Here is a 14,766-nt window from a genome sequence, read left to right as displayed (position 1 = left end):
ACAACAACCATCATTACTAGACCTCCTTATTACAAATGAACCTTTAGAGGATTACTTCCGCTTGTTACCTTCCAGCTATTGGTGCAAGTGACCACATATGCATAATGAATGACATTAATATTAACCATAGTCATGATGGTAAACTTAAGAGAACTTTTACCAATTACACTTTGATCCGTGAAGAACTAGCTAATATAAATTGGGATGAGGAATTATCAGATGAGACAGACGTTGAATCTAGTTGGAATCGTTTTAAGTCTACTTTACTAGGTTCATGTAGGAAGCATACAAAGGTTTATTGGTCAGATAAACCAAAGACTCTTCCATACCTTCCCAGGAATATTAAGAAAATTATCAGAAAGAAAAATAGAGCATGGAATAAATATCTAAAATGCAAGTGTGACAACCATCACAACAAATACACTATGCTCCAAAACAAGCTGAGAAACATGACAAGAAAAGTTATCCGAGACCATGAAGAATCTATTGCAAATGACTCAAAGAAAAACCTCAAAACATTCTGGCGTTATATGTTACAGCCAACAACCCTTCACGTTGATGCACCAACAGGCTAAAAAAATCAGATGGCTCAAGTACTACCAACTCAAAAGGAATTGCTGATTGCATAAATGCCAGCCTTTGCACAAACTTCACCTCTAAGCCACCCTTTATTACACACCCAACCATATCTCCTGTAACAGTACATAACCCAACGTCTCCTGTAATAATTATTCAAGATGATGTATTTAAAATACTAAGAAGTTTAAACTCCAAACAAAGCTGCTGGACCTGATAACCTCCACCCTCGGCTTTTGATAGAATCTGCTGCTCACATTTCCCTCCCCCTTGCCAGAATATTTAACATGTCCCTGGCCAAAAAGTCAGTACCAAATGACTGGAGATTAGCAAATATTATATCAATTTTTAAGAAAGGTGACAAGGATATCCTGGGAAATTATCGACCAGTAAGCCTAACCTTAGCCATTTGCAAGATTATGGAAGGTATCATTAACCATGCTCTAATAAATTATTACAAGAAAATACTCTTTTTAACGATAGACAACATGGATTTCGTAGGGGTAGGTCAATCGACACCAACTTGGTGTTGAGTGTCTAGACCAAACTTAGTAAACCGGTCGACATTATCTTACTCAACCAAGCCAAAGCCTTTGACAAAGTTGAACACTCATACCTGATGATGAAGCTTAAAGCTTACCAGGTGCACGAGGAAGTGATTGATTGGATTGGAGCATTCCTAACTGGAAGATCTCAACATGTCATGACCTACACTGATAATGGCAATCCAATTTTCTCCTCCATTTCCCTGGTCATAAGCAGCGTCCCACAGGGAACCATCATTGGGCCAACGTTGTTCAGCATATATATTAACGACTGTACAATCTATCTATGCAACCTATTAATATTATGGGCTGACAACTGTAAGCTCATTGGGCCTGCTGAAAGTGAAGAAGAAAGAGCCTGCATTCAGCTAGACCTCGACAGGCTATCCTACAATTCAATGCAACTAAATGCAAGGTACTGCACTTAGGGCACAACAACCCCCACCGTCCCTACCATACAGGGTATGATCAGTTGGAAGCAGTTGCCGAGCAGAGAGACTTAGACATCATTGTGGACAAGGATTTAAAATTCCACAGCCACACTCAGGCTCAGGTTGCAAAAGCTAATCGAGCTCTCGGACTCATTAAGCACTCTTTTGTAACCAGAAAGTCATGCGTGGTTACAAAACTTTATAAATCCCTTGTCTGTCCCCACCTTGAGTTTGGCTTGACTTTGGTCTTTCCCCAAAATAAAATGGACACAAGAGCCCTTGAAAGTGTCCAAAGGAGAGCAACCAAACTGGTCCGTGGCTTAAATAATGCCCCTTAACAGGATTGCCTAGGGTCTCTGAGACTTCCAACCCTCACATATTGAAGATATATAGGAGATGTGATCAAAGCATGCACAATTTTCAAACCCAGTCACCTGAACCAGATCTTCACCCCCTCCCTGGCTAACAATTCAACAGGTCAAAGTCTGAAGCTTCACCTGCCTGGATGTCGGAGAAGGGAACGACGTGGCTTCTTTTCCATTCAGGTGGTCCCCCTCTGGAATAGCCCATCCAAGTCTACCATCAAAGCTGAGACTCCCAAATCCTTCAAGGCTGGAGTTGATAGGGACTGGGAGAGGGCTGAGTGGAGGCTGAAATGGGAAGCTAAGCCAACATAATTACATCACTCACCACCAGCAAATACCTACAGCAGGATCTACCACCTTATGTTGCTGGCAAATGCAATTTAAGGTAAGTAATATGCAACCTATCAGTAATGATTTTCCCTCATTAATAATACTGACAACTTAAAATTCCAAAGAGTTTACCCAGAAAGAAGAGCATTCTGCTGCAAACCCTGATTTTTATATACATTAAAAGCTGCTTTTCATTGTTGTGAACTTAAAAAAAAACTTTCTAAAATGTAGTCACTTGGCCACACAGGACTAAAAAGAAATGAATTCAAGTCTACTAGCCTACTTAAATATGCTGTGTAACACAATGTGCCTTGAAATTTACAAAGATGCTATATGTAAGCTTGGCTGTGATAATTAAAAGTGTGACACACCCCATTTTTGCAACTTTTTAGGAGAGTCAAAAACAGAAGTTTTTCAATTGGGGTGGCTCTGAAGAACAACACTAATGGAGAAAAAGAAAACATGTTCTAAACCCAATTGCATGCTTTTTCAGTGTTATAAAAACCTATACACCTTGTATACACATAGTTATAATAAGTAGGCCTAATATAATGTAGTTTACTGTTTAATATAGGCCAACAACATAATATATTAAGGTGAGTTGTACAATTGAGGATACTTAAATTATATTGTAAAAATTGCCTTCTAGTAGCCTACTTAATGCTCCATTTAAAGCAATATGAACTGAACATTACCAATGCCTTAACAAGAAACAAACAGGAAAAAAGCAGTGTCATTCAAAGGACAAATTCTTGTCCTTTTTTGACAATGTCCTGTTTGTACCATATTTGTTGATATTGGGTAAACTTTTTGCTTAATTGTCAGATTATTGGGTGTTGCTTTCTTCAAGAAGTTTAGCTATTTTTATCCAGTCTATTTGACTTTTACAATAGAAAAAATTGCCATAGAAAAAATCTATGGCAGACTTAGTGTTGCCTACAATCTTCAAAGAATTCCTATTTTTGATGTTTCGTGTCTCTCTGAACAGGTCACTGGTTAAAGTTCCTTCGGCAGTCTAATTTACTTTCACAAACAGCAACCGACCCTGTAAAAGATTTTACCATATAAATTCTATATCTATTTCAAGGGTATATGGAGCTTGTCGAAATTAAAAGCACAATAATTATTTTGAGATGTTCGAACCACAGATTCCTTTGTTCGCTCTGTGGCAAATCTTTCAACCGTGTATTTCTTTGTTCTTCACTTTTATTTTTAATTTGTTCTACTCCTCGTTGTCGTGTGCCTTGTTACCACATATTTCTTTATTGTTCTGTTTGGTTTTGACTCATTTTAATTCTTGCTGCAGCTTATCTTCAAAAGGGATATTTCTTTGTTCTTCATTTATTATTTTGACTCGTTGTAATTGTCACTGACGCAAGCATTCCAATGGTATATATCTTTCTTTTTTATTTTAACATTATTTTAGAAATTTTTTAAAAATCCGCTTTACCTTAGTTCGTTGAATGAGTTTTGTCATATTTGACGGTGTAGGTTGTTCATTTGTCCTCTATGCATTATAAATCTATAATATATATTATAAATCTTTACCTTCTGTAAATAAACTAATTACACTTGGTATTTTATATTTAGTTACGTTCCTTTGGAAACGTGCTCATAAGTGTGACGTCAATCACATAATATGTCTTGTCAATTATATTTTTTTTTGTGTTATTTTTCTTGCTTCATAGCCACTAAGAACCCTATAACCACTACAGAGGCAAATGACCTATATAGCCTCTTGAAATGTTTTCAAAAGTACAACGTCACTAACGTCTTTTTCCAAAATCAAGGCTCTTAACGAATGTTCTCAAATTTGTGACCTATATAGATAGTTTTTTTTAGGCCAGAAGATCCTAGGATGTCAATTTGCCTAAAAAGCAAAAATAATCAAGCCGTTTTCGAGAAAAAAAACACATAAATAAGTACATTACAAGACAAAACACGGCATTTATTTGCTTACGACAGTGTTTGTCGGACGTATTCATGCCCTCCAGCTTTTTATTTTACTCCATTTTCCTTAAACTTAACACATCTAATGTATTTAATAATTGCATTAGTGCGTGAGATTAATCATCCACTCACGTAATTTATGAATTTTGAAACTAATATGTTGTTCCCTTGGATGGGCGTCTCTCTTTTTACCACACACAGCTCTTAATCTTCAAGCCACCTAATCTGTCAATAAGCGTGACTGTAACTTAACGTCTTTCAAGCAGTGTTGCCACATCTAAAAGAGACAATTGTGCTTTCTTGAACCTACAATTATGTTTTCTTGATAGAACTCTACAACGTTTGTTGTTCTTTTCCCCAAATTCATGAATAAGTTAATCAGTTGTAAGTTCGCAATTACTTTGATGAAAGACAGGCCCAAATATATCTTACCTACACAAAGATGCTAGCTAGGTATTTATTAGGCTTATTGGCTGTCTGTTCAGGCGGTCCATCCAGAAGTAAAATGAGGTTCTTGCACAAGTGACCTCCCATTTTTTTCCCTTTCTTAAACCATTGCTGTGTTTTGCCCTGTTTTAAGTAATTTAAATTATTCTTACCATACCGAGAAGCAGCTCGACATGTTTCTTCTTTATTTGTTTATGGAAGTTTAAGAAATTCAAATTCGTCGGCGGACCTGCCGCTTTCTTTTTACTATAAAACAAATAAATAATAATCAGCCTTAAATCCCACATGATAAAGTTGCTACATGTCACTTATTTAAGAAAACTAATTCCAAAAGTTTTTCCACAAAAAAAAATTTCAAAGAAAAGTAAAGAGCTACATTAAACCATGATGAGCAGCTATAAATTTCAGTATTTTTTCAACCTCTTACATTGTAAATAAATAAATACGCATTAAAATCTGCTATAAAACATTCCCCAGCCAGCTTCCAGATTGGGAAGGAGTGTTATCTTCTAACAATATTATATTCATTCAATTCATCATTCATCAGTCATTATATTCAGTAATAAAGAGACCAATGAAAGCGACGGGAGGCGTGGTATTTTCTCATGGTCTAATAAATGAAAGAAAGAAAGGCGTAGCCTTTTGTTCACAATTTTTCTATGATGTAGGATCTTTTCAACCCTTAATAGGCTACACCAATTAAGACATGGCGTGTAACAGATTTGGGTTGCTACTGACAGATTTTGACTATTTGGTGTAACAGCATTCTGGCCTTGTAGCATAGTTTTTCCTCATAGGGGAGTAACTTTGCATTATTAAAAACTAATTTAGTTGATAATTTGAACAATAGATTCCCAGTAATTGATGAAGATTATAATATGTTTTGGGGGGCTTACATTTCTCTCTATAGTATCTAATTGAAATATAAATATCTCCTTAAACAATGAAATATGAATATCTCTTAAAACATCGTTAAGTAATGCTTTAATTTGAATAATGAGCTCAAATAGGGATTCATGTAGTGAATTTATCAAAATTGAGATACATATTGGTTCCCGGGGTTTTATCCACTGATAGAAACCAATTAATCAGTAAAATTCGGCAGGACATGAGACTTATTAGTTAATTTTTACGTTCAGTAATCTTTGCAGATCAATTATAGCTTGTCAATGAATAATTTTCAAAAGGTTTCCCCTCATTTGAGATACAGGGTGAGAGCAGGTTTATGTCTCTGATAAATTTATTGTTTTTGATTTTTTTGGAAAAGGAAAGACAAAGTACTGAATAATTTGATTTAATTGGTTAATTAATTAGTTAATTATGAGAAATAATTAGCTAATCGATCCGTTGTGCATAGGGTATTTGGCAAAAATACCGACGAAGGCCACACAGCCTTTCCATAACAAATAAATACAAAGTTAAAACAATAGGGAAAATCTTTTCAAGACAGTGGAAATCAATTCTGTGAATTCAACTTTGTGTTTGTTTGTTAGGGTATTTGGCCTTCTAGTAGTGGCTATGTTTATTTCATTGCTTATTATTTTTGTGGAATGTTGAAAACAGGTATCAATCAATTAAATATCCCCGTTATTTTCTAATATTTTGCTACTTCTAATTTTAATCCTACCCCCACTGCCCCCTCAAGAAACGAAAACTGTGCACTGACCTACTCTGTTTATTAAAACAAACTTAATCTGAATTCGTTTTTTTCTCCTTTTATTATAAAATTTCAAAAAGATATAACAATTTTACAACTCATCCTCAAATCCACCGATAATTTTTACTTGTATATATTTTGAAACGCTTTCCTCTGGACAATTGAAGATCAGCATAGCAGCATTCACGGCTCTGCCAATTTCTTCCAGTGCAGGACTATCTTGTTCGATCAGCTGGTTTATATAGCTTATTTTTTTTTTTTATAAGAGCTGAGCCAATAGGATCCTTTACGTAAAGTTGGGTACAAGTCACTGCTTATTCCTGTAATAGTTCTCTGCATAAATATACAAGTATACAATATGTATAAATAGCAGGGTAGCTCAAGAAACCGTACAAAGAAAAAGAAAAGAAAAATACATGCACATAAATATACAATGAAGACATACGTGAACATAAACATAAGTAAACTCATACAGGAATGGTTATTAAGGCAAACACACAAACATACGAAGAAACTTTCCTTAGACAGGCCAAACTAACACACGAGTGGATGAAAAGGACCTAATCATTGAAAAGCTTTTTTATTTAACTTGAAATCCGACTTATTAAATGACATGGACATGGTCATAGCCAGAATGCATGTTCAAGGCCATAGCCAGAGGGAGGGGTATTTAATTTGGGGGGGGGGGGTCAGGAGACTAAAATAACGAAAAAACAAATTAAAAAATTTGTTTATATGTATTTTGTCAAGTTTTTTACAAATCAGACAAAAAATTCAGGGGGGTGGTCAAACCTCCCAATCCAACCCCCTTATATACGGGTTTGATAGGCAATATATCATATGCACTCAACATTGGAAAAATACGATTCACGTACCAACGAGGCAGATATAAAAGGTATTGTCAGTAACGGAAATTCAATGCTCTAATATCCTGCATTTCATAGGTATTAAAAAATGGGTGCAATCCTGATAGACAAATTATACATACGGTTACAGTATATTGAATGAAGTCTAGTCAAGAACTTAGGTGAATAGTGGCCACGATTTGGGGCTATTTTAAAATAACCTACTTTAAGTTGATTTAGTTGATTTTCATGAGTTATTGCTACCTCATGTTTTTTTTTTTTTTTTTTTTTTTTCAGACCAGAAAATATAAGTATACCAGTGTTAAGAAAAAAATAGTTAACCATTTTTAACAACAAAGTTACTTATTAACAATGACTAACAGGCAAAACCTTCACGACGAACTAAACAATTTAGGTGAATTTACTGAGCATCGAACTCCCAGTAGAGGAATAAAGCATAGTATGCCACAAACGAGCCACTTAACTATAACCATTAACTTAACTATAGGATAGTTTTTGAATCTTTAATTATTCAGAGGCAAAATTTTATTCTGGAAATTCCAAATTGAGGAACATGGAACTACACTGACAGCACATCCAAGTTATGATTATCTATAAGTAAATTGTATCCATTGAGATACAGTTTACTTGTTAAGCTTGAAAAATCTGAAAAATCAAGCTATCCCCAAGCAAAACTTAAATGACAGACCTTTCCGACGAAAATTTTGAGAAAATTAATAGTTGAATATGCTAGCCATTAGGACTAAGAAGTCTTGGATAAAATATTGTTTTCTTAAAGAAGAATTTAAACCCACCTGGGGACACCTATTCCTTTCTTGAAAAAAGGTGTCCAATTTTTATATTTAAACTACCAGTATAATTTTAAATGTTACAGTTAGTGCTGTTAACACATTAAAAGTTGTATATTTAATTCTAGTCTCCTTAGTCTGTCTTTATATAGCTACTGGGTAAACTCCAAATTTACAAAATACTTTAATAAAGACAAAAAAACTAATTTTTTAACAAGAAGTTTTAGAAAAAAAACTCTAGGTAAATTTTTTCGTTTTTGTAACTTGAATCAATATACAAAAAAGAAAAAAAATTGCACGGGTGGCGATAAAAAAAAATAAAAAAGAAAACACCAGAGACACATTAAGCATACAAGAAACAATTTAAGAAATTTCATTGTGATCCAAGCTTCCTTAGTTAAATTGGCTTAATGCATTTGCTTATAAAGGGGCGACAGTCTTGTTCTTATTGCTAAGTTATTCAGGTCCACCTAAGGATACTTTTGTTAAAGTTAGTTTTCAGAAAAGTGCTAGTTTTTCAGAATTCCACTAACTTAGGGCAATACCACACTTCAGTAAATTTGACCCTATTTTACCAATATATTTTGCATAAACTGTGCAGCAATAATTTATGTTGGTTTTAAATTTCATCTTCACAAAAAAAAATACTAGCTTCTGTTAAAAAAATTATTTTTTAAATTTGTTTAAAAAATAAAACTTATAGCCTAAAGCAACTGGTCTCCTTTTTAGAGACGAAATATAAGTTCATAAATGATAGTATTTAGGCCTACGCCTGCTTCAACTGTTGTTTGCATTTTTTATCTGCATTTTACTGTGTCGAAAACAATTTTCTTTTTTTCAATCAATATACAAAAAAGAAAAAAATTATACGGGTGGCGATAAAAAAAAAGTAAAAAGTAAAAAAAGATAAAGCGTCAAAGTGTTTCAAAAGCCTTCTTGTGGATTTTTATTTTTGTATAGCCTATTAATCAAATATCTTGTATTAGAGTATTTCGAGAATACTGCTTTTGTATTTTCAAAAGATATCATTCTCTTCTTATTCTTCTAGTTAAAGTATTCGTGATGACTGTAGAGAGTGACGTTAATACGGATGTCGAAAAGTTTTAATTCAAACATACTAATTTAAACAAATTAAATTGTTACATATAACTTAATGCGTGATAACTAATACCTGAACTTATATAGAATAAATAGTACTAACTTTTAATTCATACGAACCCACAGCTTCATCGCTGAGTTGAGGTGAAATTTCATTTAAAGATGCATCAGTACTGTGTTCAACGAACCACAATGTGACAGCAAGTTGCACTAAAACAAAAACAAACAAAAATATTCTTTTGACTGGTTGAAAATAATTCATGTCAATTCCCAATCGCGAAATAATTCTAAAAACGATCGAAAATTCACTAAAAAATACACTATCGATCGAAAAAATTAACTAAAGCACGAACGATTTTCTGGGGGGGGGGGAGGCATTTTCATTGAGGAGGGAATGGTCTAGACGGAATTTTACAAAGAGAGAAGTAGTTAAAGCAGGGGTGAAATTTTTGCGAAGGAAGTTTTAGTGGGAGGAAATTCCAGGAAAATTTGACACGGAAAGAGCAGGCCAAATTCCCGGCAGGGTTTGAATAACACTCAGATATTAAATGAAAAACTAATTTTTACTGAAAATGAGGAGCAATTTTAAAACTTAAACGAACAGAAATCGTAGCGTATATGAAGGGAGCATCCCCTTCCTCAGTTTGCTTTCTGCGTTAAAGTTTTGCTTTTGGCCCAGTCCCTTAGGAACGATTCCTGAAAACCAATGGTTGTTTAATTGAAAAAAGAAGCTTGCAGTAAAACGAGAGAGGATTTCAAAATTACAAAATGATTATATATGTCAGATTACTTATGTTGAATTTGTGCCCTTGCGATTTTTGCACCCAGGGCGAGTGCCCCCTTAGTCCCCCTCCCCTTAAATGATCTATGAGGAAAGGGGTGTTGTAAGACTTGTGTAAAAGAAAAGCCTACAACGTATTTTTAAAATATATTTTCTGATAATTCTGCTCCGAATTTTCTTCTGCTAGTCTAAGGGGAAATAAAGTCTCTTTGTTCAGAGGGGTCATAACAAATATGAGCCAAAGCTGAGACTCAACCATTATTTGGGTCGCGTTTTCTATTTAATTTGGTCAAAGTTGAGCTGCTTTCCTACTTTGATTAAATCAATTAAAATACGCTATGCGCAAACTATTACTACTTTTACTGCAACTACTATCAATGCTAGATGCTACTACTACTAGCAAGGGAATAGGTATTAAGATGAAATTTTGAGGAAATGTTTAGGAGGGTGTTGAACTAAATCAAAACATAGTATGCGTATATGGGTGGTCATTCGCCTGTTTTTTACATTTAGGCTTTGATATTGGGAAGGGTGGGGCATGTTTGATCCTTGGTCTCCAAAAAGGCTATGGGTATTAAACTGAAGCTTTCGAAGAATGTCAAAAGGAGTGTTGAGCTACATGAAAACACACTGTGCTTGTAAGTTGTCAAAAGGGTATATATTATACTAGCCAAAGATAAATTATATAGGCCTGTAAAACACGACGTAAATATACGATTAAGCGTATGAGTATAAACAATTAATAAAAAGGCAGGGCTACAAAACCCCTTTGTCTAAGTCCTGGAAAAGATAACGATTAGAAAACTTGATAGAAGCTTATATTACCTATAAGAAAGATAGAAGCTATCTTCGTATTCGCACAAATACCAGCCTCCAAATTCTTTAACGCTCCAAGGTTGTACATTCGGCATCCACAAATAGTAAAACATCGACAGGGCCAAAAGGAAAATTGACTTCAAATTGAAAATCTTCTGGAAAGACAGGTACTATTTCTTTTGGCTGGGCAACCCTTCTTTTTCTTTTGAGGGCTGCCAAATTTCGCTGTAGAGCCATTTCAGATGTAACAATCTTATCGCCACAGCAAGGGTTGTGCCTCTTCTCTTTCTGCCAATAAACTTCGTTTTTGCTTCTATATGCCTTGTATTCCTTGTCTCGGGGATGAATTGAAGTTTTTCCTTCATAGCTTTGCCTTTGATGTGAGGCTTTTCTTCCTTGGGACATATATTCTTCCCTTTCCAACATTGGCTGGTTTTTCCCATTCTGACGCTCATCAGCCACTTTATTCTTTTCAGTGTATATACTTCTTTGGCTCATTTTCGAATAGCCTCTTTGACCAACTCGAAAAATAAACTCCTTTTTCTTAAACACAGGCTGGAAACCTTTCATTTTTCGCTTGCTAACTCCTTTTAACTCTTCTGCAGCTAACTTGAAGTGCTTTTCAGAATTTGATCCTTCAGTTTTCATAATAGCGTAGAATAAAAATTACGATTGATGTTTTTCAGTCTAACTCTGAAATGTAAATGATAAATTGAAGCGTCCCAGTCGTTTTGTGCTTTAAATCACGTGATCTTTATCACGCTTAAATAGCGTGATCTTTGTGCTTTATCTGACGTCATCTTGTCACTCATTTGTTGTTGAAACCAGCGGAGCTGGATCTATGGATCCAGGCTCCGCCTACTTTAGAAATTGATGGTGTACTATTAAGAATTTGATGGTGTACATTTGTAACTGGATGGTGTAACTAACTGCATGACTGCAGTATACTGTTCATCAATTGAAAAAGTACCCAAAAGTAGATTCATTGAAATTTTTTCCTATAAGTTTGATTATAAATTTTCATATTAGTTTATTTATAAACCAACAACCAGATCGGTTGGAATCGAGGCCATCCTTAATACTTCAATGCATAAGCTGGCAACGCCGATGCCGGACTTTTGAATGAAAGTTCACTTTGGCTAGCCATATTTACCTCATATATTGAAGTAAATGGTCTATCCCTCGTCTCCTTGCTCATCCGAAGCTATTGAATATTGGGGATTCGCTTCAAATGTAAACTGAGTCTGTTGTGAATTGCTTACCACTTATGAAACACTTTGTCGTAATGAACTGTAAGTAAGGAGTGACACAACTCACTATTAACCAAAATTGAAAGAAAGGAATTTGATAACAATTAATATTTAAAAAGAACTGAATTTTTATGTATATTCCAACAATGTATGATATTCATAAATTTAATGTTACCCATCAGTTCCAAGCCAGAGAAAATTTACCTGATTTTCAAAAAGGAAATAAGCACACCTTAGTATCAAGTGATACTAATGAAAATCATTCAATCAGATTCAGTATACAAGAGGAGCCTATTGAACAAATTTCTGCCCCGCTCAGCAAAAATATAGTATTTTGCATTTTTTTTGCAAAAGGGACCGGACCAGATCAAATTAGAAATAGTCGTTTTTCCGATTTGACCGTCTAGGGGGGGGGGGGAGTGGGGGGCCGGTTAATTCGGAAAAAATAGAAAAAATGAAGTATTTTAACTTACGAATTGGTGAAAAACTAATGCTGGAATACATTTTCTTTGAAGTAATGCACCATTATAATTTATCATATGAACCATTTTATTGCCAAATACTGTAATGGTTATGACTAGATTGTTAAACCTGCAAAATTGCAGTAATCTAACCATTACTGTTTTCTTTTCCTGCATCAAATTTACCCAGGCTACAATACCATCTATCCTATTTCTACTGCCCTTGGTATTAAAATTCCCTAATAAAAGTACCATATTTCTACTTGGAATCCTGTAGCTGTAAGTAAAATTCGCCTGAGATACTACTATCTCCATCAATTAGTTCTACTGGGGCATGTACTACTATGATTGATACTGTGCACTTTTTAGTCATAAAATGAGAAATCAGCTTTCTATTATTAATGCCTTTCCAGCCTAATCAAGACTTGGCAGCTTCCTTGTTCGCCACGTCTGACAAACAAGAAAATAATGAATTATATAATTAGATAACTGAGAAAACGAGGGTGATATCAGCCAGTGGACAGAAAAGAAACAAAAAGGATAAAAGCAGATATTTTGGCAAGGACCTCCCCCAAGCTGCCTTCAGTGCTAAAAAAAAGAAAGAAGAAAATCTAACCAAAGTTACAAGTTAGTTTCTGTTCTTTTTTTGAGCGCTGAAGATGGCTTGGCAGAGGCTCTTGCCGAAATTTCTGCTTTTGTCCTTTTTGCTTCTTTTCTGTCCGCTGGGTGATATTACCGTCGTTTTCTCAGGTATTTAATTATATTATTTGTTTTTCTTGTTTGTCATACATCTTGAATTGCCAGCTTTGTCTTAGAATGTACTTTCCTTATTCACCATAAGTCCTACTTCCTGCCTATGCACCTCATTCTTCCCACTGAGTAAATGAAGTATACGTCTCCTAATTTAATCTTTCCTACCCCTGGCATTTGAGTTTCTGAATCTCCTAATAAGTCCAGGTTGAAGCATCTGAATTTATGTTCTAACGTTTCAAGCTGCAACTTTGGTGTCCTTTAAATCATTGAAATTATTATGACCTCACGAAAAGCGATGGTTGCACACAACCAATGCAGGACGGGGACTAAAACATCTACTCAAGTCTATCCGAAGCCCTTAAGCCGGCTTAGAACTGGGCGGCAAGGAAACCTGGGACCTCCAGTGTGAATGGAGGCTTGGCGCATTCCTGGGCCCTTCTTGGTCACAACCTAGTTTTCCATACTTGATGATGGTCTTCTATCAACAAGAGTCAAAATCCTGCACATGCAGTCTCAAGCCTATTAACTCTGACTCATTATATATTCATGCCTACAAATATTATGCCGCTAGGGGGAGGCAACCCATAATAGGTAACTTAGTTAGGAAGAAGTTTCTTAGCGCAGGAAAGCCCGTCAAAACAAAACAAACCCAGAAGAATTATCGCGTTAATCAGAATCCAATGCTGTGTTGTTTACTAGGCTATAATTTCCTCAAGGGATGCCACTCCTCAAGTTCACCCGTGAGCACTGTCAGCAGTCATGGGTTTTGTTATTATAGCTTGTGAAAGGTCCAACCTTATGCCTTGAAGCCACACGAGCAGGATTTTCTTGTCCAGGATAGGGATGTATAAAGGAGCAAAGGAGAAAAACCATCAACTTTCTTTTAACAGTAGAATAACTGCAATCTTTTATACCCAGCCTATCCTCGTCAGGGTTATATGCTAAGCGTTAATAGTGATGATTTAATAGGAATTTAGAAAAAAGGTTATTATTGACAGGAAAAAGTCTACATCACATGTAAAATAATCTTATGCAAAAAACATATTATGTAGCCAATATTCGATAGAGAAAAAAACAAGAGCCAAGTGCTCATATGGCACTTGTGACGAGGCAAGAAGAGCTAAGAGCCAAGAGATCATATGGTGTGGTCTAGCGAAATTCTATGAATCAATAGATTGATTTAAAAGGAAAATAAGAGGCTTAATGCCGTCAGTATTTAAAATAAGAGCTCTGAGTCACGATGTCCTTCTAAATATCAAAATTAATTAAGATCCGATCACCCACTCGTATGTTACAAATACCTAATTTTTTCTAATTTTTCCTCTCCCTTTAGCCCCCCAGATGGCCTAACCTTGGAAAACGACTTTATCAAGTCAATTTTTGCAGCTGCCTGACACGCCTACCAATTTTCATCGTCCTAGCACGTCCAGAAGCACCAAACTCGCTAAATCACTGAACCCCTCCCCCAAACTCCCCCAAACTCCCCCAAAGAGAGCGAATCCAGTACGGTTCCGTCAGTCACGTATCAAGGACATTTGATTATTCTATCCACCAAGCTTCATCCCGATTCCTCCACTCTAAGTGTTTTCCAAGATTTCCCCCTCCAACACCCCCCAATGTCAAAAGATCTGGTCGGGATTTGAAATAATAGC

At 35.4% G+C, this 14,766-nt stretch overlaps 1 protein-coding gene across 6 annotated transcripts in view; it reads right to left on the bottom strand.

The window, feature by feature from the left end:
* Positions 1-14,766, bottom strand: part of LOC136031311 (uncharacterized) — a 118,508-nt gene that overhangs the window by 27,537 nt on the left and 76,205 nt on the right. The window contains exon 1 of one of the 6 annotated variants that reach the window (XM_065710778.1): positions 10,660-12,297. The exons of the other annotated variants lie outside the window; for them this stretch is intronic. The gene's annotated coding sequence lies outside the window, so the exon portion shown is untranslated. Of the gene's footprint in view, positions 1-10,659; positions 12,298-14,766 lie in introns of those variants that run through there. 6 annotated transcript variants of the gene reach the window in all.

This window comes from Artemia franciscana, chromosome 9 (assembly GCF_032884065.1).
Source record: "Artemia franciscana chromosome 9, ASM3288406v1, whole genome shotgun sequence".
Lineage (NCBI taxonomy): Eukaryota > Metazoa > Arthropoda > Branchiopoda > Anostraca > Artemiidae > Artemia > Artemia franciscana.
This window is presented reverse-complemented; position numbering and strand designations above follow the sequence as displayed.